Genomic DNA, 24,557 nt, shown 5'->3' with positions numbered 1-24,557 from the left:
TTTAAAAGGATGGTCATGGACTATCCTTAAAACGGACTGCTATGAACCGTCTCTTATGAGCCTTCAAAGGACGGTCATGGACCGTCCTTAAAAAGGACTGCTATGAATCATCTCTTATGAGCCTTTAAAGGACGGTTATAGTCCATCCTTTAAAAAGACGGTCATGGACCGTCCTTAAAAAGGACTGCTATGAACTGTCTCATATGAGACTTCAAAGGACGGTCATGGACCGTCCTTAAAAAGGATTGCTATGAATTGTCTCTTATGAGCCTTCAATGGACATTTTCAAATTTGAGACGGTCAATATACACCTGTTACAATATATTTCATCATATTCTTCCTGATTACACCTGTTTTATAATATATTTCATCATATTCACATCCATCTAAACCCAAACTACGTAAATCCAACATAAACTACATTCATCCAAACATAAACTACATCCATCCAAACACAAACAATCTTATCCACATTACATTCATCCACGCATAAATACATATAAGATTAACATTATAAATAAAAAAAAGGAAAAAAATTAGCAACAATAAAAAAATATTCAACCAACAAAACATTATAATTCAGAATCATGAAGAATTACAGAAACTTATTCCAAAAAAGTGGGCACTTTTTAAAAATAAAACTGATCATTAAAATAAAACTAATGCAAAAAAGTGTTTCAATTCAAGTTGATAGAAACAACAACAAAAATTAAAGCTTCGTAAAAAGGGGCATGTGTTAAAAGGGATACATTCTTGTTTGTTGCCATGTGATTGGGCTACATTATTACAGCAATCGGGTTCGGGATCGGGATCGGGTTTAGGTTTGGGTTTTCAAGTTTAGGTTTAGGTTTAGGTTAGGGAGTTGAGATTAGGATTAGGTGTAGGTCTAGGTTTAGGGATTTGATAATACATTTAGGTTTTAGGTTTAGGTTTAGGTTTAGATTAAGGTTAGGTTATAAGTAATAAGTTTAGGTTATAGGTTATAGGTTAAGGTTTAGGTCATAGGTTTTGGTTATAGGTTTAGGTTAAGGTTTAGGTTTAAGTTATAGGTTATAGCTTTAGGGAATTGAGAATAGGTTAAGGTTTAGGTTTAGAAAATCGAGTTTAGGTTTGGGTTTTCAAGTTTAGGTTTAAGTTCATGTTAGGGAGTTGAGATTAGGATTAGGTGTAGGTTTAGGTTTAAGGATTTGAGAATACATTTTGGTTTTAGGTTTAGGTTTAGGTTTTAGGCTTAGGTTTAGGTTTTAGGTTTAGATTTAGGTTAGGTTATAGGTTAAGGGTTAGGGAATTGAGAATAGGTTAAGGTTTAGGTTTAGGAAATCGGGTTCAGGTTTGGGTTCGGGATCGGGTTTAGGTTTAGGTTAGGGAGTTGAGATTAGGATTAGGTGTAGGTTTAGGTTTAGGGATTTGAGAATACATTTAGGTTTTAGGTTTAGGTTTAGGTTTTAGGTTATAGGTTAAGGTTTAGGTTTTAGGTTTAGGTTAAGGTTAGGTTATAGGTTATAAGTTTAGGTTATAGGTTATAGGTTAAGGTTTTAGGTCATAGGTTTTGGTTTTGGTTAAGGTTATAGGCTTAGGTTTAGGTTTAGGTTATAAGCTATAGGTTTAGGGAATTGAGAATAGGTTAAGGTTTAGGTTTAGGAAATCGGGTTCGGGTTCGGGATCGGGTTTAGGTTTGGGTTTTCAAGTTTAGGTTTAGGTTTAGGTTAGGGAGTTGAGATTAGGATTAGGTGAAGGTTTAGGTTTAGGGATTTGAGAATACATTTAGGTTATAGGTTTAGGTTTAGGTTTAGGTTAAGGTTTAGGTTTAGGTTATAAGCTATAGGTTTAGGGAATTGAGAATAGGTTAAGGTTTAGGTTTAGGAAATCGGGTTCGAGGTCGGGATCGGGTTTAGGTTTGGGTTTTCAAGTATAGGTTTAGGTTTAGGTTAGGGAGTTGAGATTAGGATTAAGTGTAGGTTTAGGTTTAGGGATTTGAGAATACATTTAGGTTTTAGGTTTAGGTTTAGGTTTTAGGTTATAGGTTAAGGTTTAGGTTTTAGGTTTAGGTTAAGGTTAGGTTATAGGTTATAAGTTTAGGTTTATAGGTTATAGGTTAAGGTTTTAGGTCATAGGTTTTGGTTTAGGTTAAGGTTGTAGGTTTAAGTTTACGTTTAGGTTAAGGTTTAGGTTTAGGTTTAGGTTAAGGTATAGGTTTAGGTTATAGGCTATAGGTTTAGGGAATTGAGAATAGGTTAAGGTTTAGGTTTAGGAAATCGGGTTCGGGTTTAGGTTTGGGTTTTCAAGTTTAGGTTTAGGTTTAGGTTAGGGAGTTCAGATTAGGATTAGGTGTAGGTTTAGGTTTAGGGATTTGAGAATACATATAGGTTTTAGGTTTAGGTTATAGGTTTAGGTTTAGGTTATAGGTTATAGCTTTAGGGAATTGAGAATAGGTTATGGTTTAGGTTTAGGAAATCGGGATCGGGTTTAGGTTTGGATTTTCAAGTTTAGGTTTAGGTTAAAGAGTTGAGATTAATATTAGGTGTAGATTTAGGTTTAAGGATTTGAGAATACATTTAGGTTTTAGCTTTAGGTTTAGGTTTAGGTTTAGGTTTTAGGTTATAGGTTTTGGTTATAGGTTTAGGTTTAGGTTATAAGTGTAGGTTATAGGTTTAGGTTTATGTTAGGTTATAGGTTAAGGTTTTAGGTTATAGGTTTAGGTTATAGGTTAAGGTCATGGGTTAAGGTTTAGGTTATAAGTTAAGGTTTAGGTTTAGGTTATAGGTTTTGGGATTTGAGAATAGGTTTTAGGTTAAGGTTATAAGTTTAGGTTTAGGAAATCAGGTTCGGGTTCGGGTTCTGGTTTAGGTTTGAGTTTTCAAGTTTAGGTTTAGGTTTAGGTTAGGGAGTTGAGATTAGGATTAGGTATAGGTTTAGGTTTAAGGATTTGATAATACGTTAAGGTTTAGGTTTAGGAAATCGGGTTCGGGTTCGAGATCGGGTTTACATTTGGGTTTTTGGTTATAGGTTTAGGTTATCGGTTATAGGTTTAGGTTTAGGTTTTAGGTTTAGGTTTAGGTTTAGGTTAAGGTTAGAAGTTTATGTTAAGGTTATAAGTATATGTTTAGGTTATAGGTTATAGGTTAAGGTTACAGGTTAAGGTTATAAGTTTAGGTTAAGGTTATAAGTTAGGGTTTAAGTTTAGGTTATAAGTATAGGTTTTGGGATTTGAGAATAGGTTTAGGTTAAGGTTATAAGTTTAGGTTAAGGTTATAAGTATAGGTTTAGGTTATAAGTATAAGTTTTGGTTATAGGTTAAGGTTATAAGTTTAGGTTTAGGTTAATGTTGTAGGTTATAGGTTTAGGTTACAAGTTTATGTTAATGTTGTAGGTTATAGGTTTAGGTTTAGGGATTTGAGAATACATTTAGGTTATAGGTTTAGGTTATAGGTTTAGGTTAAGGTTATAGGTTTAGGTTATAGGTTTAGGTTTAAGTTATAGGTTATAGCTTTAGGGAATTGAGAATAGTTTAAGGTTTAGGTTTAGAAAATCGGGTTCGGGCTCGGGATCAGGTTTAGGTTTGGGTTTAGGTTTTAGGTTTTAGGTTTTAAGTTTGGGTTATAGTTTAAGGTTAAGGTTTAGGTTTAGGTTAAGGTTATAGGTTTAGGTTTGGTTATAGGTTATAGGTTATCGGTTTAGGTTTTAGGTTAAAGGTTTAGGTTTAGGTTATAGGTTTAGGGATTTGGGAATAGGTTTAGGTTTAGGTTTAGGTTTAGGTATTTGAGAATAGGTTTAGGTTATAGGTTTAGGTTTAGGTTATAGGTTTAAGTTATATGTTAAGGTTAAGGTTATAGGTTTAGGTTTAGGTTTAGGTTATAGGTTTAGGTTTAGGTTAGGTTATAGGTTTTTGGTTAAGATTTAGGTTATAGTTATAGGTTTTGGGATTTTAGAATAGGTTTTGGTTATAAGTATAGGTTTAGGTTAGGTTATAGGTTAAGGTTTAGGGAATTGAGTTTAGGTTATAGGTTCAGGTTATGGGTTATAGGTTATAGGTTTAGGTTAAGGTTTAGGTTATAGGTTTTGGGATTTGAGAATAGGTTTAGGTTAGGTTATAGCTTAAAGTTTAGGGAATTGAGTTTGGGTTATAGGTTATAGGTTTAGGTTGTAGTTATAGGTTTTGGGATTTGAGAATAGGTTTAGGTTATAGGTGAAGGGTGTGGTCCCTGTAAATACAAATATAAACACGGCCTGCTCCAATTGGCCAGGCCCTTCCAATGCTGTCCATAGGAAATGGACAGCTTCATCATGGTCATAACAGCGGTTCCCACCTTTCAGGGACCCCCACTCAACATCCGGATAGTTCCGATGCACATCCAGGTCTGCTCCATCAATTTCGAGCAAATACAGATATAAACACGGCTTATCTAAAAAGCCAGGCCCCTCCAATGATGTCCATAGGAAATGGACAGCTTCATCATGGTTATAACAGTGGTTCCCACCTTCCAGGGACCCCCACTCAACATCTGGATAGCTCCGACGCACATCCGGGTCTGCTCATTTAAATAAAATGGATTATCAAGATCATTTAAATAAAATCAGGTCCAATCAACAATTTGACCTGGAGGATTCTGTTAGTATTATTGACGGCACCTCGAATCTTGTTTAAATCCAGGTTGCAATCTGTGGCCACTGATGTTACTTGTCTTTCTGTGAATTTGTCATCCACTAGTTTCTGTAAATGAAAATAAGAGGATTGATCTTAACAGTATGGTCATCATGCACATAGAAAGAAAATGCTTGCAATGAATGTTTATGAGTACTAGGTGGCCTATTAATGTAAATAATGTCTACGTCCATAATACGCCTGTTTATGAGTACTAGGTGGCCTATTAATAAAAGAGCATTGCCTTTGGAATTCACGACTAACCTTGAACTACCACTTGGAAACATCAAAACTGTTCATCCCAAACATCTCTTTTCAGCATGTCATGAAGGAAGCTAATAGAGTAACAGATGGGTTGGCCCGCTTGGGCAAGGAAAACCAGCTGGATAAGGATTTTGTCCGTCTCTAGGACCTCCTGATGAAGATCAGAGGTGAAGTATTTCTACACAAAGCATGCCTTAGTACTGTTAGAGAACCTTAATAAGGTTAACTAATTTCTTTCATATGGTAGGCCCACCTAATGAGTGGATGGGCTGATTTTTGTACAAGGCTATTTTCAGGGTCGAGCCAACCTATTGGAAGGATTGGATGTTACATGAACATGATGGGTTGAAAGTAGCTTAGTGGACAATGAATTATGGTCCAATTGATTGGACTTAAAACCTTCTTAGAGAAAATAAATGAATAAATAAATAAATAAAACTATAACATATTGATCACCACCAAACTTCATGACAAATTTGAAATTCCAAACACTTAAAATGGCATTCTTAAGAAGAATAATTAAATAGAATAAAGAAAGAAAAATAGAACTTACAGTAGTCGCAGACTCGCCAACTTCCCCAGCTCAAGTGGGAGTGAATTATTGAAGTTATTATAGCTTATATTCCTAAAAATAAATGACTAATTATATTTAGTTATTTATCAATAGCTCACCATTGTTATTATGGTCTGTCCTACCTAATAAGTGTATGGACTGATTTTTGTACAGGTCTATCCTCATGATGGAGCCAACCTATTAGAAGGTTGGATGTCATGCAAATATATAGGTTGTAAGTATTTCATTGGGTGGATAGTAACGTATGGTACAAGTGGCTGAACTTAAAACCTTCTCAAAAAGAAAAATATAAAATATAAAACCAACACATATTAATTACTACCAAATTCGGTGGCAAATTCGAAATTCCAGACACAACCTATGGCATTTTTTTAAAAAGTTAAGTTATTAAAATTAATAAATAATAAAGCCTATGGCATTTTTGAAGAAGAATAACTAATTAGATTTGAAAAAAAAACTTACAGTTGTTGCAGACTTTCTAAATTCCCCAGTTGAGGTGGGAGCGAACCAATGAAATTATTGAAGCTTATATCCCTGAAAAGAAACAAATAATTATACTTTGATATTCATCAATAGGCAAACATTGTTGTAATGGTATAGCCCACCTAATAAGAGGTTGGGGCTGATTCTTGTACAAGAGTATCCTCATGGCGAAGCCAACCAATTAGAAGGGTTGGTATCATCACAAACATGATAGGTTGGCAATAATTCAAGGGATGGATAATAACTTATGGTCCAACAAGTCTTGAACTTAAAACCTTCTAAAATAGATATATAAATAAAACTATCCCATGTTAACCACTAACAAATTGGGTGGCAAATTCATAATTCCAAACACATCATATGGTATTTCTGAAGAAGAATACTTTAATAAATTTTTTTAAAAAAAAAAAAAAAAAAAAACAGAACTTACAGTTGTTGCAGTTGACAAATTCCCCACTTATGGTGGGAGCCAATTAACAAAGTTATTGTGGCTTATATCCCTGAAAAAAAATAAATAATTATATTTTGTTATTTATTAATGAATAAACATTATTGCTAGTCTGACCCACTTAATGAGTAGATGGGAGTAATTTTTATGCAAGACTATCCTCATGGTGGACCCAACCTATTGGAAGGTTGGATGTCACAGAAACATGCTCAGTTGGAAGTAACTCACTAGGTGGAAAATGACTAATGGTTCAACTAGTTGGATTAGAAACATTGTTGAAAATAATAATTTAAAATAATTACCACATATTAATCGCCGCCAAATACTGTGGAAAATTCGAAATTCCAAATACATCACAATTGGGCTAGCTGTTTGGACGGCTTGGATTGTCATAAAACTATGACATGTGTATAGCGGAAGAGTCAAGCAGAGCCTAAGATTCTATCACTATTTTTCCTACATAAATATATATTAAAGAAAAAAACCTAAATAAAAAATCTCACAATAAAAAACCAAAATTAGAATAAAAATCCAAATAAAAAATATTTAGAAAAGAAAATATCAAATAAAAAAGATAAAAAAAAGGTTAGAAGAGAAAATTAAAGAGAACCCATTTCAGATAAGGAAATAAATGAAAAATCCATCATCTAAATTTAACTAAATAATAGAAATCAAGACAACCCATCAATGAAAACAAGAGGTTTGTACTGAAAACATTGTTGATCTTGAAAATAGTCAGTTGTAGTTAGGGTTCAAATTATCATTTGAACACCATACAAATTTTTTTTGCAACACATTACCAATACCAACACAATTCAATTCTATCCACTATAAATCTCATGTTCTTAATAGCCTACACTTGAAGTTTGAGCAGTAACAGTAATAGTAGTAATAACAACTCCACCAAAGATTTCCGAGTAATGCCCTTCTCTGCATGTGTTATACCATAGGAATATAAATGAGAGGAATATAAATCTCAGGTGGACCATACCATAGAAAAACAATAGTGATTCGATATCCACCAGGCCGGGTGTACAAAATCCCCAAATTCAAAATGTGATTAGGGTACCATAATCCCCAAAGTTGAAGTGGGATTTGGGTACCCAAATCCCCAATTTCAAAACCACGAAATTTGATTTGGGATTAGGGTACCAAAATTCCTAAATTCAAAATGAGATTAGGGACCACCTTCAAAATGGGTTAGGGTCTTTACCTTTCAAGCTTTGAGGAAGAGAACGAGTTCCTGTTTGAGTTGGAGCCCTGATCACGAGTCCACGCCGAAAATAGGGTTCCCGAGCTATGAGGAGAGAGAGAGAGAGAGAGAGAGAGAGAGAGAGAGAGAGAGAGAGACAGAGAGGCTGAGCGCGTGAGGGAGATCGAGAGAGGGCGAGGGAGATGGAGAGGCTGAGTGCGAGAGAGAGATGAAGAGAGAGATTGAGAGATGGGTTTTCATGGGGAGGTTTGCTACGAGTAGGAGAAAAGGGCGTGCGGGTTTCTGATGGAAGGGCAGCCCATTGAATGAGTGTCGAAATTTCAACTGATTTGTGAAAAAATTCGATTTGCGTCGGCTGTGGGGCCCCTGGTCGATGCTGGCTTGGAAATCCAGTCCATCCATTGAATGCGTGTCAAAATTTCAACCGAATATGGATGGTTTTGGTTTTGTGTGGATGCAGCCCATTGAGTTTTTTAGACTGCCGTCCGAATTGCGTTTGAAGGATGAAAACCAATCTTCGCGATCTTGTGCAATTCTGCCATGTAGGCATGGGTTGTTGCCACTCCATGGGACACATTGGATGGTCCAGATCATGAAAAGTGATGATAGGTGGGACCCACTGTCAAAACCCAGTAGTAAGCACGTCCGTCACTGAACGTTTTTCACCAGAAGGGAACTATTTGGATGCTTTCTTCAAAAAATAGGTGGGGCCCACTTCCGATGATATTCTCAAGGATCTACTCCATTCATCATTTTCTCATTAACGTGTAAGCTCATGGGTCAAAGTATGAAGTAGATCCAAACTCTATGTGGGCCACACTATCCACCTGTGATGAGGCACTACCCACCGTTAAAGCAACCCTCTGTTATCCTTTATGTGCATGCATATGGAATTTTATTTATTTACAAATTTACCACTCTCCCTTTTAGAATAGTCTGTCGTTCGTTCCTCCCTACTGCACCATCCAAAAGAAGTGAAATTTGGTGAATATCCACCGTTTTTCGTGATCTTTCCATCGGTTCAGTTTCGGTCCCGATCGTCCAAGGATGTCCAAGATGCTTTCTTAATGGTTATTGTCTGATCTTGCCCATCGGGTCACATATACACTGATCCAAGGGATGAATTTTGACATGTACGGTAAATTTATGGTCCTCAGGGCATATATACAGTTTCGAGCCAAACGGATGGTGGGAACCTTATGATCTTATGTACTGGATGACTTTCAGGCCTCTTTAACTTGAACGACTTGATTTCCTAGGATATCTGACGTGTAAATCCTTCGATCTTGGTCCCCTGGGGTCTGTCCCTTGCCTTTGGTGTCATCAGAGTGTTAAATGCATGCTTTAAGCATCCTTTTCAGTCGTACGATTAAATAGGGCATTAAACAGTATCATGTTCGTAAAAACAAGTAATAACTGGGGTCTAATATGCAATATTCGACCCTCAACAGGGGGCCATATAAAGTTCTGAATCAATCTGATATTTTTTCCCTTCATCTGGGCCTATATGAACTAATCAACAGATTGGATGTCAAATAAAAAGTACGGTGGGCCTTAAGAGGGTTTTAATGGTGGATATCCAATCACTATTGTTTTCATGTGGTGTGGTCCACCTAAGATTTATATCCCTCTCATTTTTGGCATCAAGCCCTAATATGATTTGTAAAAATGGATGGACGACATGGATGAAACACATACATCATGGTGGGACCCATAGAGCACCGACCAACATCCACCAAGTTTTGTGTGCACCACACTACATGAAATCAATAGTAATTGGATATCCATCATTAAAATCCTCCTAAGGCTTACTATACTGTTTATTTGACATCCAATATGTTGATTAGGTCATACAGGGCCAGATGAAGGGAAAAAATAAAAATCAGCTTGATCCAAAACTTTTATAGCCCCAAAATGGTATGACATCCAATATTTTACTGTTTATATTTTTTTAGATGTCTTCACATAGTTTTAGATGGTAATCAACACCTGAGTTTCGTATATGGATGATTTTTGAGATATCTCATAAGCTAAAAGGGGAGACATCAAATACACGGTGTTGATGTTCAACACACATCATGATGGGCCCATTTTAGATGTCTGGTCCATTCACTCTATTTTACTGAATCATTACCCTCAATTTGACTAGTTACTCGCCTCGATCATACTACATATGAGAAAGATATTGGGCAAACAAGATTGATCAACAATTTGAGTGAATTTTGATTTAAACATCTGAAGTTATTTACTCTTCATGTCCGGACTGATCAGATTGTCCAAAAATAGTTAAAGGTTGTTCATAATGTCAAAAATATATAAATAATAGAAAACACAAACATCAGCTTGATCCAAAACTTCTATGGCCTCTAAGAAATTTTAAATGGTAGAGGTTCAATCACACTATTTCCTGTGGTGTGGTCCACTTGAGCTTTAGATATGCTTCCTTTTTGTTCTTTAGACCTCAAATTATCTGTTAACATGGATGAATGGAGTGGATAAAATAAAGAAATAACGGTGAATGCCACAGAGTTTACTCTCGTAAAGGTAACGAGTAACTCACTTAAATGTAGTGGAGAAAGGTTTCCTTAAAACATTCATAATCATACATTGGGCCTGCCCAAATGTGATTCACATATCCAACCCACTCATTATGTGTGTCCCACTTAGATGAGGGGTCAGACCAAGTTTCAACCGCATCAAAAACTCATGTGGGCCCCACCAAGTGCTTTTCTATTTTTTAGGATGTCTTCACATAGTTTTAAATGGTATGGCCCACTTGAGTTTCATTTACCGATGAGTTTTGAGATATCTTATAACCTAAAGGGGACACATCAAATCCACGGTGTTGATGTTCGACACACATCATGATGGGGCCCACAAAACTTACTAACATCAATTCTTAGGTTCTCACGAGGTCAGTAAGTTGGGTCACAATTTTAACCAGAATATTTGGCCCATTTTACATGTCTGGTCCATTCACTCTATTTTATTGATCAATACTCTGAATTTGACTACTTACTCGCCTCAATCAGGCTACATATGAGAAAGATATTGGGCATACAAGATTGATCAACAATTTCAGTGAAATTTGATTTAAACATCTAAAGTTATTTACTCTTCAATTTGAATTGATTAGATTGTCCAAAAATGATTAAAGGTTCAATTAGTGAATGTGCCTAATAATTTAGTAATTTTATTTTTCACAAATAAATTTAACATTTTTTTTCAAAATGTATATTTTTTTTCTCTTTTAACTAAATATCGTTTTTATTATAAATAAATTTAACATTTTTTTTTTAACAAAATCTAGTTTTCTTTTTTAAAATATATATTTTTTTACAATTTGTTAATTTTTTCACAATTTTGTTTAATTTCTTAAATTTTCTTTTTCAAAATATCATTTTTTTTATTCTCACTTTTGTTATATAACTTTTCAATTTTTCTTGTCAAAATACAAAATCTAGTTTTCTTTTTAAAAAATATTTTTTTTTTTCAATTTGTCAAAATTTTCACAATTTTGTTTAATTTTTTAAATTTTCTTTTTCAAAATATCATTTTTTTTCGAAATCTTTTTTTTTTCTTTAAAATTTAAATTTTTCTTAAACATTGTTAATTATTTTTCTAAGCTTCTCAATAATTTTTTTTTTTTCGAAATTCATAATTTTTTTAAGCTTCTTAATTTTTGACAATGTTTAAGAAAAATGATATTTTGAAAAAGAAAATTTAAAGAGATGGTTTAGGACCGTCTCTAATAGAGACGATCTTTGACAGTCTCTAATAGAGATGGTCTTTGACAGTCTCTAATGAAGACGGTCTTTGACAAGGCTATATGATGGCTAAGGACCGTCTCTAATAGAGATAGTCCTTGACAGTCTCTAATAGAGACGGTCCTTGATAGTCTCTAATGAAGACGGTCTTTGACAGGGCTATAAGATGGCTATGGACCGTCTCTAATAGAGATGGTCTTTAACAGTCTCAGATTACAAGTAAAAGATGGCCAATGACCGTCTTTAATGTAGACGGCCAATAACCATCTCAGATGACTGCATATAAGACGGTTAAGGACCATTTCTAATGCGGACGGTCTTTGACCGTCTTAGATGACCACATATAAGACGGTCTTCGACCGTCTTAAATGATTTGTGGACGTTCAACATTTTAAGACAATATTAGGGATGGTCTAGAGTCGTCTAAAATTTTAGAGACGGCTTATGGCCGCCTCTAAACCGTCTTTAAACCAAGGATTTTTAGAGACGGTCCTGGACCGTCTCAAAATCCATCCTTTTTTTCCATTTTTCACGTAGTGTAAGCCTGTCAGGATCTTATGGCTATGAAGATAAGATTAAAATATTGGCCAGAGGAAAAAAATGGTAAGTTGTTATTGCCTAAAGCTCCTTTCACATTATCCAGATCTGAAAGAGAACTCATTTGTCGAACCTTAAGTGATTTGAAAGTTTCGAGAGGGTATAGTGCAAACTGGAAACATCATATCTGTATGGATGACTATCAACTCAAGGGCTTTTAGTCACATAATTATCATATTCTAATGCAGTAGTTACTACCCGTATTATTGATGCATTCATTCAAGAAAGAAAAGTCATTGCGCGCCGCCATTATACAATTGTCAAGATTCTTTAATGTCATATGTTATAAAGAATTTCATCGTATGGAGCTTCAAGAAATGAAAAATAAAATAGTGGAAACATTATGTGTTTTCGAAAAGTATTTTCCACCATCGTTTTTTGTTTCTATGACACACCTTGTTGTGCACTTAGCGGAGGAGGCACAACTTTGCGGACCTGTCAGATATCGATGGATGTATCCTTTTGAGAGGTAATTTTAACTATTTTAATTTATTAACTTTTTCAAAATAGCTTATATTTTTTCATCAATATCTGATTTTAATATTTAACAGGATGATGAGAACATACAAGAAGTATGTGATGAATCAAGCTTACCCAGAGGGCTGTATTGTGGAACGCTACATTATAGAGGAATCTATGATGTACTGCATGGAATACTATCCTAATAATACAATAGGATGTCATAAGCATGGACTAAAAATATTCAATGATGATAATGAAAATGCCGGTGATTCCCAGAATGATAAGAAAGGAAAAGTTTATGATCTTATACAGTGCAATACCAGATGGGTTTTGCAACATCACGTTGAAAATCATCAATAGGAGGAGTAAGTTAATGAAGTATATTATTCTTTTTTATATTTTTAAATGGCTTATGGTAATAAACATTATTATATACATAAAATTAATTGCTATGATTTGGAATTTGTAGGAAGTACCAAAATACATCCAGGGCCACACATGTACGGGACAAAATCGAAAGGGTAATCTGTCAGCAGGAAAATCAATGGAATACATTCCTTGGTTAAGACATCAACTAAATAATCAAGAAATGTCTCAATTTAAGAGAATTGCCGATGGTCCTGACTTAAAATGCATATCATATAAACTTACTTAGTAAATGGATATGTTTTTAACACTGCGAATTCCGAAATGAACAGAACAACACAGAACAGTGGAGTCTCAATGAAAGTGCTAACTAGCTTCAGGGCAAGTGCCAGTGATAGGAATCCTATAGAAGAAGAAGTCACTTATTATGGCATCATTAGACAAATTCTCGAATTGAACTACTTCGACTTCAGAGTAGCACTCTTCTACTGTGATTGGGTGCATATTGAAGATAAATTGAATGGATGTTTCATAGATCCCAAAACAAATTTGATATTTGTCAATCTAGGAAGGTTTAGACGGAACTTAAAGGAAGATGATGAGCCATTTATTCTTGCATCTCAGGCAGCTCAGGTCTTCTACTGTACGGATCCAACTAGAGATGACTAGCATGTTAGACTGGATGCTCCTAAGAGATTGACGAAAGATGCATATGCATTTGAAGATCCACTTTACTTTGAGGCCAGAATGAATGTAGGTTCTTCAACACTTTCATTAATTGATGATTTAAATGAAGAAGATGAAGATGTATAGGAAAAATAATGGGTAGAGAGTGAGGCGAGTACCTCACATAATAGGAAATGGAAAAGAAACTAATAAGATTCAAATTAGTTTGAAAGTGAGTTAAATTCTATTTAGTAATGATTGTTACAATTTTTTAGCTATCAAAATATTAGTAGAATGCCAATTACCTAATAATGAGATATTTTTTTTAATTTTATAAAATTGCAGGAATTATGTCACATTTTGGTGGTTTATCAGCTTCAGCCCAAGGAAGCAATACAAGGAAGAGACTTGAATTAAATGAATATAAAAAACTAGTCGGAGAAACATCAGCACCTTTCAACACATTTTTAGGGTAACTTGGCAGGACCCACTGTCCAATTTCATACGCTGATTGGCGCAAAGTGCCTAGTGCAATTAAAGATAATATCTAGTCTATGGTTTTAGTGAGCATGTTTATTCTTGATTTTATTTCTAGTTCTTACTCAATAAGATTGTTTGATTATTAATTTAATGAAATAGGCCACGTATGACATCGATGATGAGTTAAAAGAATATGCATTTTCGAAAGTAAGCAAAGCTTGGAAGGTATGGAAATACAATTTACGAAAGGAATATGATAAATTGGATAATGATGTAGAAAGAAGAAGAAATTGTCCCATTGGTGTAAAGCAAGAGGATTGGGACATTTTCATTAATCTACAATCCATAGAATTATTGGCATTAAACAAAGGTGAGTTGACTTGCACCAAGTTGAGAAGCTTGTATATGAATTTTATTCTTGCACTAAATGTAACATTACAAATATGCAATAATTTTGTGGAAGGTGTTAAGAAGCTAGCTTTGTTGGAGAACCTTGCTTGTACCAAAGGCGTTGTGTGCTGTTCTTGACACATGAGGTTGGGAATAAGACAGATATTGTGGCTAGTGATTTAGAGGTCTATAATGGATTATGGAAGCTGCTATGGAGTTGACTTTGACTAAAAGTTGATTTGCCTAAACACTTGCTAGTAAAAATAGTTTGCCAATATTGTGAAAATAAATTTCCATGACTTTATAAATGCTTCATGAATATTGTTTTATGCTATAGAACACATGAGGTTGCAAATTCACGTAAACTATAGAACACAAGGATGCTATTTGCAACAACTAACTGCTGTTACTTTTGGTCAGATTGATGCTGGAAAGCTTGTTGAAGAGGTCTTCGAGGCTGTTAAAAGCATTTTCTCTTTAAAGTAATTTTACATGCAATTTCTTTCTTTTTCTTTTTCTTTTTTCTTCCTTTTTTGAACTAAGTATGGAAGGTCGGTATTAAGTATTACAATCTATCCAACCTTGGATGGGTAGCTAATTTATGATTTAATTAAGCAGTGGTCCCTGGAAGGTGGGAACCATTGTTATGACCATGATGAAGCTGTCCATTTTCTATGGATAGCAATATGGGTGGCCTGGCCATTTGGACAGGCCCGTGTTTATGTATTAAACATTGATGGAGCAGACCCGGATGTGCGTCGGAGCTATCTAAATGTTGAGCGGGGGTCCCTGGAAGGTACGAACCGTTGTTATGACCATGATGAAGCTGTCCATTTCCTATGGATAGTAATATGGGTGACCTAACCATTTGGACAGGCCCGTGTTTATATATTAAACATTGATGAAGCAGACTTGGATGTGCATCGGAGCTATCCGGATGTTGAGCGGGGGTCCTTAGAAGGTGGGAACCGTTGTTATGACCATGACAAAGTTGTCCATTTCCTATGGATAGCAATATGGGTGGCCTGACCATTTGGACAGGCCCATGTTTATGTATTAAACATTGATGGAGTAGACACGGATGTGCATCGGAGCTATTCGGATGTTGAGCGGGGGTCCCTGGAGGGTAGGAATCGCTGTTATGACTATGATGAAACTGTCCATTTTCTATGGACAACATTGGAGTGGCCTGTCCATTAGGACAGGCCGTGTTTATGTATTAGCTCGAACCTATAGCCTATAACCTAAAACCTAAACCTAAACCTATAACCTAAAACCTAAACCTAAACCTATAACCTAAAACCTAAACCTAAACCTAAAACCTAAACGTATTCTCAAATCCCTAAACCTAAACCTACACCTAATCCTAATATCAAATCCCTACACCTAAACTTACACCTAATCTTAATCTCAACTCCCTAACCTAAACCTAAACCTAAACTTGAAAACCCAAACCTAAACCCGAACTCGAACCTGAATCTGAATCCCTAAACCCTTAGCCTAAACCTAAACCTAAATATAAACCTATAACCTAAACTTAATTCACTTAACTTAAACCTGCACTTTAACCCAAACATATAACCCGGACCCGAACCAGAACCCGAACCCGAATTCCTAAACCTAAACATAAACCTAAACCAAAACCTATAACCTAACCTAAACCTAAACCTATAACCTTAACATAAACCTATAGCCTATAACCTAACCTAAACCTAAACCTATTCTCAAATCCCTAAACCTATAACCTAAACCTAAACCTAAACCTATAACCTAAACCTATTCTCAAATCCTTAAACGTATAACCTAAACCCAAACCTAAACCAATAACCTTAACCTAGACCTATAACCTAAACCTAAACCTTAACCTATAACCTAAACCTATAACCTATAACCTAAAACCTAAACCCAAACCTAAACCCGATCCCGAACCCAAACCCGATTTCCGAAACCTAAACCTTAACCTATTCTCAATTCCCTAAAGCTACAACCAATAACCTAAACCTAGACCTAAACCTAAACTTATAACCTAAACCTATAACCTTAACCTAAACCTAAAAGCCTAAATGTATTCTCAAATCCCTAAACCTAAACCTACACCTAATCCTAATCACAACTCCTTAACCTAAACCTAAACTTAAAAACCCAAACCTAAACCTGAACTTGAACCCGAACCTGATTTCCTAAACCTAAACCTTAACCTATTCTCAATTCCCTAAACCTTAACCTATAACCTAACCTAAACTTAAACCTATAACCTACACTTATAACCTAAACCTAAACCTATAACCTAAACCTGTAACCTTAACCTAAATGTAAAACCTAAACCTAAACCTAATACCTAAATGTATTCTCAAATCCCTAAATCTAAACCTAAACCTATAACCTACAACATTAATAAAAATTTATAACCTAAACCTATAACCTACAACATTAACCTAAACCTATACTTATAACCTAAACCTATTCTCAAATCCCAAAGCCTATAACCTAAACCTAAACCTATAACCTAAACCTAAACCTAAACCTAAAACTATAACCTAAACCTTAACCTATAACGTATAACCTATAACCTATAACCTAAATTCAATTCCCTAAACCTTAACATATAACCTAACCTAAACTTAAACCTATAACCTACACTTATAACCTAAACCTAAAACCTAAACCTAAACCTAAAACCTAAACCTAAACTTAAAGCCTAAATATATTCTCAAATCCCTAAACCTAAACTAAAACCTAAACCTATAACCTACAACATTAACATAAACTTATAACCTACGACATTAGCCTAAACCTATACTTATAACCTAAACCTATTCTCAATTCCCAAAACCTATAACCTAAACCTAAACCTAAACCTTAACCTAAACCTAAACCTAAACCTATAACCTAAACCTAAACCTTAATCTATAACCTAAACCTTAACCTATAATGTATAACCTATAACCTAAACCTATAAGCTATAACCTAAACTCAATTCCCTAAACCTTAACCTATAACCTAACCTAAACCTAAACCTATAACCTACACTTATAACCTAAACCTAAACCTATAACCTAAACCTATAACCTAAACCTAAACCTAAAACCTAAATGTATTCTCAAATCCCTAAACTTAAATCTACACCTAATCCTAATCTCAACTCCCTAACCTAAACCTAAACCTAACTTGAAAACCCAAACCTAAACCCGATCCCGAACCCAAACCCGATTTCCTAAACCTAAACCTTAACCTATTCTCAATTCCCTAAAGCTATAACCTATATACTATAACCTATAACCTAAACCTAAACCTTAACCTAAACTTATAACCTAAACCTGAACCTTAACCTAAACCTAAACCTATAACCTTAACCTAAACCAAAACCTATAACCTGAACCTTAACCTAAACTTATAACCTATAACCTAACCTAAACCTCAAACCTATAACCTAACCTTAACTTAAACCTAAAACCTAAACCTAAACCTAACCTTAACCTATTGTTGTTTCTATCTTTTTTTAAACTCTCTTTTAATTCATTGCTTAGTTTCCATAAGATTGTACATAATCTGTTGCAAAGGAAAAGAAAAGGGCTTAGTTTTTTAGTTCTTTTAAGCTTCCTTATCATCCATGCATGGCACTGCAAACCTTTACTAAACTGTGACTGTAATCAGAACTTTATGTACAATCTGATCAAGTGCATTAACATTTAATACTATCCTATTCCTTTGTAGGATAACATTGCTGTATTTATGGGCCCTTGTGTTGCGATTCTTGTTCTCATCATCATTGGACTCTCATGCATGGGAATTAAGGATGTATCCCTTTAACACATGCCCCTTTTTACAAAGCTTTAATTTTTGTTGTTGTTACTATTAACTTGAATTTAAACACTTTTTTGCATTATTTGCTTGCATTAGTTTTATTTTAATGATCAGTTTTATTTTAAAAAAGTGTGCCCACTTTTATGGAAAAAAAAAGCAAATGAAGTTTCTGCAATTCTTCATAATTTTGAATTATAATGTTTTGTTGGTTGAATATTTTTTTATTAGATGAAAGACAAAAAGAAAATTGTTGTTGATTTTTTTTTTCTATTTTTTTAATGCAAGAAATTTTCTGACGGCTTTAGGCTGTCCATATTTTTCTAAAATATTCAAATCTGAGATGGTCCATAACCGTCCTTTTAAGGTCTATTCTTTCATGACGGTCCATGACCGTCCTTCTTTAGAGACGTTCCATAACCGTCCCTTTTTAAAGTGCAACCGTGTAACATCAGAGACTGCTCATAATAGTCCTTTTATTGTCCATCTTTAAGGATGGTCCATGATCGTCCTTCATAATAGACGGTCCATAACCGTTGTTTTAACGCCTATCTTTATTGACGATCCATGACCATCCTTCTTTACAGACGGTCCATAACTGTCCTTTAAATGTCAATAAGCAATGACGGTTCATGACCTACGATGCAGCAAAATAAGATGGCCCATGCGATGGTTCAAAACCATCCTTTATTGTGATTTGAGACAGTTTTCAACTGTCTTTTTTTCACTATTTTGGTGTAGTGATTATACTAAAGTAGCATATCATATTCCGGATATAATTAAATTAACCAAGTGAAAGTCTGAAGCTTATGTATTTATGTATGTAAGTGTTTCACAACCTCTAGAGTATGAGTATGTAACCAGGCTAAATATATACATGTATTGTTTCAAAATATACAAAATGTGAAAATGTTAAGGTGTCCAACTAAGCCACTGTCATGCCCCAGACTCAGTAACCGGACTCACAAGGAACCCGATGGCTGGTTCTGGCCTCAACAGCCTCCGTAGTACCCCATTCTCGGCTCCTGAGGTAGGTTCCGATCCTGGGATCCTACAAGGAGGATTTTCATAACAGTATAATCATTTTCAATGCGAGCATACCCAAGATCACAGCAAGTACATCTGAGAATAACAAAGGCACACATCACAAAATCCACTAAAAATTTAAACTTTTACAATCATCCAAAAGGTCCAAAAGGACATACATGAGAATAGAAAGAAAACAGAGAGAAATCAGCAACACTTGAGTCCTCACTGCTCAACTCTACTCCACGCTCTGCTGCTACGGCGCCTACCTAGAGTCTCCTGCATGCATCAATCGTGCATAAGCTTATAGAAGCTTAGAGGGTGGTGTAAGTGTGTGACATTGGTGCATAGAAGAATAGTAGGAGGTATAAGGAGAGAAGCATAATCAATGAACATATCACTAGTCTTACCAAGGCTTACTATGAACGCGATGCAATAAGTAATAGGTGCCATACCAAGGCAATGTATGAAAGGGGGGCTTGTACAACCAATGCTAATATGATGCAAGTAATGTCAGTGCTCATATCCAAACCATAAGTCAAGTACATTTTCAATCATAAGAAAATCACCGGGGTCCATTACACTACTGAATGACTGCCGCTCTGCAGACCCCACATAGTCAAATGAGCGTAAGAGACCTCACTACCCGCCTGTGGACAACCAATCACCAACAAGACCTGAAGGTAGCGGACCCATTTACGAGCTGGTCAGACTCAGCCTAGCAATGCCTCCTCACACCAGGCAGGTAAGGCCACACCCCTATCCAACCGACTACACGACAGTGGGAGTCGCGGCCTAACGGTATAAGGCCCTTGTGCGCTCATGTATTCCACCCGGTCACGGCGTTGGAGCAGATCATTGGTACTATGAAAGTTTTGGAAATTTCACCCATGGGCATCCTATGCACCCGGTATGCTCAACTAATATTTTCGGTGTCCAGACATACGGCCATCCACGAATATCCCTGTGGAGGTAAGGCCCCGATGAAGTAAGGACGGATATTCACAAGCTATGCAATGCCAGATGCATGAATCACACAATCACCCATGCATCAATTCCAAGCATCCATCTCTTGGGGAGATAACAACATGTCCTACACAATGACACAGCCATGGCCAATCATACCTCAACCAAGTATGCATATGATGCGTATGGGAGTGGCCCATGAAGATGAATAGGGGTGCCGATGAGGTGAAGATGAACTCTCTACCTAACTATGAAGGGTCTAAGTACTTAACCAATTCCTCATAAGGAATACAACCTCTAGTGGGGGCCCATATACCTGGGGTAGCCCACGAGACTAAGGACCTAGACTAAGGACCACGAGACTAATGGTATAGGCCTAAATAGATGAAACGGTCCTAGCAAGGGTCTATGTGGGCCTTTAACCACCTATAGAAGCCCATGGGCCTACCTTAGGGCCACTAATGTGGACATCCAACCACAATTGGTCCCCAAGAGTTAGCCCATCTCTAATTGAACATGGATCAAGGCCCAAGGCCCACGCAACATCAGAAATAAGAAACGGGCAGCCATAATCATATCACAAATACTCATGTTGGGCTTCAGAAAGGCGGCCCAAGGCCTATCTACAACAGGGGTCCAAGGGAAACACACATATCCCAACTCATATATACCGCTATGGGCCCATAGGGGAAAGGTTAGGGCCCAACATAAAGGCCACTAATCCCATATATTGTGGTGGCTTAGTGGGCAGCCCATTGCTCAAACCACATGGGCAAATGTCATGCTCTTAGTCAAGTAAGTTGGGCCTACAACCCGGCCCAAGTATTAAAGTTGATTTGGTGGGCAACCAAGGGCCCATCTACTTGTGTAATCCGGCCCACTAACCCAACACAATAGTATGGTAAAAATGGCCTAAGAGTTCAATGGGCTTATCTAGAAAGTTCTAGCCCAATTGGGCCTAAAGAGTTCAACAACCAGCTACATTCATGGACCCGATTAAATTCAACTGTGGTGGGCCTCAAAAGTGCATTTATCAAGCCCAACATTTAAGGAACCAAAGGTATAAATTATTCTCTCTAAGATCTTCACAATGTGGTGGGCCCCACTCCTCAAAATTTCAGCCCAAAGGCCAATCATAATTATAACAAGTTGCTGGATTTTTTTAACCCAATAGGTTTATGGGCTTATTGGAGTCTAGTAATTGTTTCATTTGATTAGGACATCAGCCCAAGTGATCCAGCTATCAAGTCAGAGGGCCCCACCACATAGGGTTACATCATACTACAGAAGGGAGTAGGTGGGCCACACTGCTAGACCAAAGTCCAGCAGGTAGCCCACATGGGGCGTCCCATATGGGCCTGGGTATTTGGCCCAAACTGACCCAAATTTACAGGCTGCACCACAGTCAGCTCGATTGTCCGTTGGGCCTAAAATTTTGCAGAGTCATACTTCTATAGGTGGGTCACACCTTTAAAAAATTTCAAAATTTTTAAACACTTAAAAATATTTTAATTTATTTAAATGAAACAGACTATCCAGAAAATCGGACTGATCTAGACACCATATTGTAATGGGTCGGTCCAGCCACCACCATAGTATGTATAGGTGTCCATTGGCCCCAAAATTTTGTAGGTGGGTCCTACCATGAGTGAACCACCTCTCTGTAAAATTTTATGATTTTTGGATACTCATAAATATTTTATTTAAATTAGGAATTTCAATCTGTCCAGGAAGAGATGTTGTTGTCCATGCATTGTTTAACCAATAAGGTGGGCCCAACCTTCATCCAAGAGGGGGAAAATGGAGGTTTAGTATTTTCTTAATAAAATAAAGTAAGGTGGGGTCCATAAAAGTGGCCCATCCCTTAGAGAAACCAAGTTGAAGTGTATGTTTTCCCTCCATACATGTGGGTTGGACAGCCCAACAAGGTGGACCGCCCACCCCTATGGGCCTCTTTTTTGGGTACCATATCATGGGCCATCTGAGGTATGACCCATCACACCTCATGGTGGGGTCCACACCTTCTCATTACACCCCATACTTATAAAGAAAATAATGGCAATCATGATCCAAAAATCCATGCCAAAGTTGAACATGACAATCCATGCAACAGTCCAGGTTTTTGGACAGCAATACATGGCTGGACACATCAACCTATATTTCAATAATCTCAGCCATAAAAAGGGTGTGTGGCCTTCCTCAGCGGGCCCCACATAAGTCCAGATCACATACTAGGACTAGGACACTTGCATGCATTGATTAAGGTGTCCAATGATCATGGAATTGGGTGGTAAGGGCATCTCACCTTGCTGGATTTTTATTTTTATTTATTTTGGGACATCCAAGGCCCACTAAATGGGCCACACACACATTATCATCCATACATCAGAGAAAAGAGAAGAAGAAAAGAGAGTAATCTGGCCATAGGGGTAGGGCCCCGCCACTAATGGGCCCTCCCAAGAGTGAATCATACCCATACAACTACATTGATTGTACATGCAACATAAAATCACTACATGCATGATCTATAATTGCTATGGATGGTTGGGATGCCATCCCAACATGATCCTTAGGGTCTAGATGACCTTAAGATGGAGTGGATCATTAAATACATCATGATGGGGTCCATGGAGAACGGCTCCATCATGGATCATGACATGCATGTAGGATGGGCCAAAGGGCCACATCCATGGGATCAAATGAGATCCCCACCATGGATTGGTACATCCCATATGATCCATCTAGGAAGAAAAATAAGATCAAAGGGTAGAAAAAAAGATTAGAAATTATAATCACCCACCTTAATGGATCCCACTCCAAAGTTACATCAATCTTCTCTTTATGCTCTAAGGGACATGTTTCAATGGGTGAGATGGATTATTGAAGGTTAGATGGGAGGGGATTTGAGGGAGAAGGGGCTGGAGAAGAGGGAAAATGGGGCTAGATTTTTTTTAAGAGATAAAGAAAAAGAGAAGAGAGTAGAGAGAAATGAGAGGGAGAGTATGAAAATTTGCTAGAAAAGAGAGAGAGAAAAAGTAATCATCACTCTCTCTCCTAGATAAGAGAAAAATCATCATAGCCTATGGTGATATAAACTATGTTGCTAGGCTAGAGTAGGGATGGGTAATGTGTGGGTGGTGGGTGGTGTAGGATTTGGGGGTTTAGGTAGTGTATGGGTAGTGTGTGTTGGAATTTGCACAAAAGAGGGTGGCCACCTTAAAAAATGTGCCCTCCACACTAGGTGGGCCACATGATCATGCTCAAAGGCTACAAATGAGATGCACATAACTTATGATCCACACATCGGATGGACACACAAGACGCATCGTTGGAACCGCGGCGACGATGCGGTCACAATGGCATAGGTCTCAACTCGATCCGAGTTGGGTCTTCACGACTGGGCTCACGGATGACCGCAAACACTATCCAAGGGTTACAGGTCGCCGGGATTCTACCAGTAGGATCGCGGGATCAAGATGGACGGAATGCATACTCACACACACATATGCACACCTGGGAACTCGGGTCGGGTCTCACAGCCACTTATCCTTGTAGTCCCTGTGCATCGGTACAAGGTGTACATAGACCCGCCTGAGAGCTGAAAGTAGGAGAACTCCTCATCCATAAAGTCCTGCTCCATTGAATAGACTTCATCAACACCTGCATCTAAACCAGAGTCTGGTTGGTGTTTTAAAACACCGTTCCAGGGTGGGAGTGATTAACTCAGTGGTACTATAAGGCAAAGGTTAACATGTTATCAAGTCAATCAAGCAGTAATGATAAAGCAATGTAACAATCACTTCCTAACTACTCTTGTTAATATAGGAATGGAGTGCAAGTAATGATGTATGCCCTCGCATCAAAGCTCCCTCAAAAGCGACTTCGACAACCTATTTCGTATATGACAGCACTGCCTCTCATGCAACTTCATCGTCTTTAAAGCACATCCTAACTTATGCAATGCAATGCATGGTCGTGTTAGTCGAGTACTTAATTAAGCTTATTCATACATCAGATTTGGGAAAGTAGGGTACCTCCCTTTATATCATTGACCTGAACTAAAGGATCCATCCAGGTTCATCACTCCTAGTTAAACACATACGATAGGCAAGTTGTAGGGCATCACTCCTAATGAAAAGCAATCGTTAGGCAAATTCAAAAGTTTATACTCGCGGTCACTACGGGAGGCTCATTACCTCAGCGTAGGCCGACAGCACGAATACGGTATCTCATACTACCATGCCTAGCTCACTAGTCTTGGTTGTTCACTGGTCACTTGGGGAGGCTCGTCACCCCAGCGTAGGCCGACAACTTAAACATGGTGTCCCATACCACCATCCTCGGCTCATGAGTCTTAGCGGATCGTGGTACCATGGTTAAAGTGGGCCTTTACATTGATGAGGGGTACCTTA

At 37.0% G+C, this 24,557-nt stretch overlaps 1 long non-coding RNA gene across 1 annotated transcript in view; it reads left to right on the top strand.

The window, feature by feature from the left end:
- Positions 1-1,332: 1,332 nt before the first annotated feature.
- Positions 1,333-24,557, top strand: part of LOC131239911 (uncharacterized) — a 91,140-nt gene continuing 67,915 nt past the window's right edge. Inside the window, exon 1 of the long non-coding RNA XR_009168481.1 lies at positions 1,333-2,079. This is a non-coding gene — a long non-coding RNA (uncharacterized LOC131239911). The remainder of the gene's footprint in view (positions 2,080-24,557) is intronic.

This window comes from Magnolia sinica, chromosome 3 (assembly GCF_029962835.1).
Source record: "Magnolia sinica isolate HGM2019 chromosome 3, MsV1, whole genome shotgun sequence".
Taxonomy (NCBI): Eukaryota; Viridiplantae; Streptophyta; class Magnoliopsida; order Magnoliales; family Magnoliaceae; genus Magnolia; species Magnolia sinica.
This window is presented reverse-complemented; position numbering and strand designations above follow the sequence as displayed.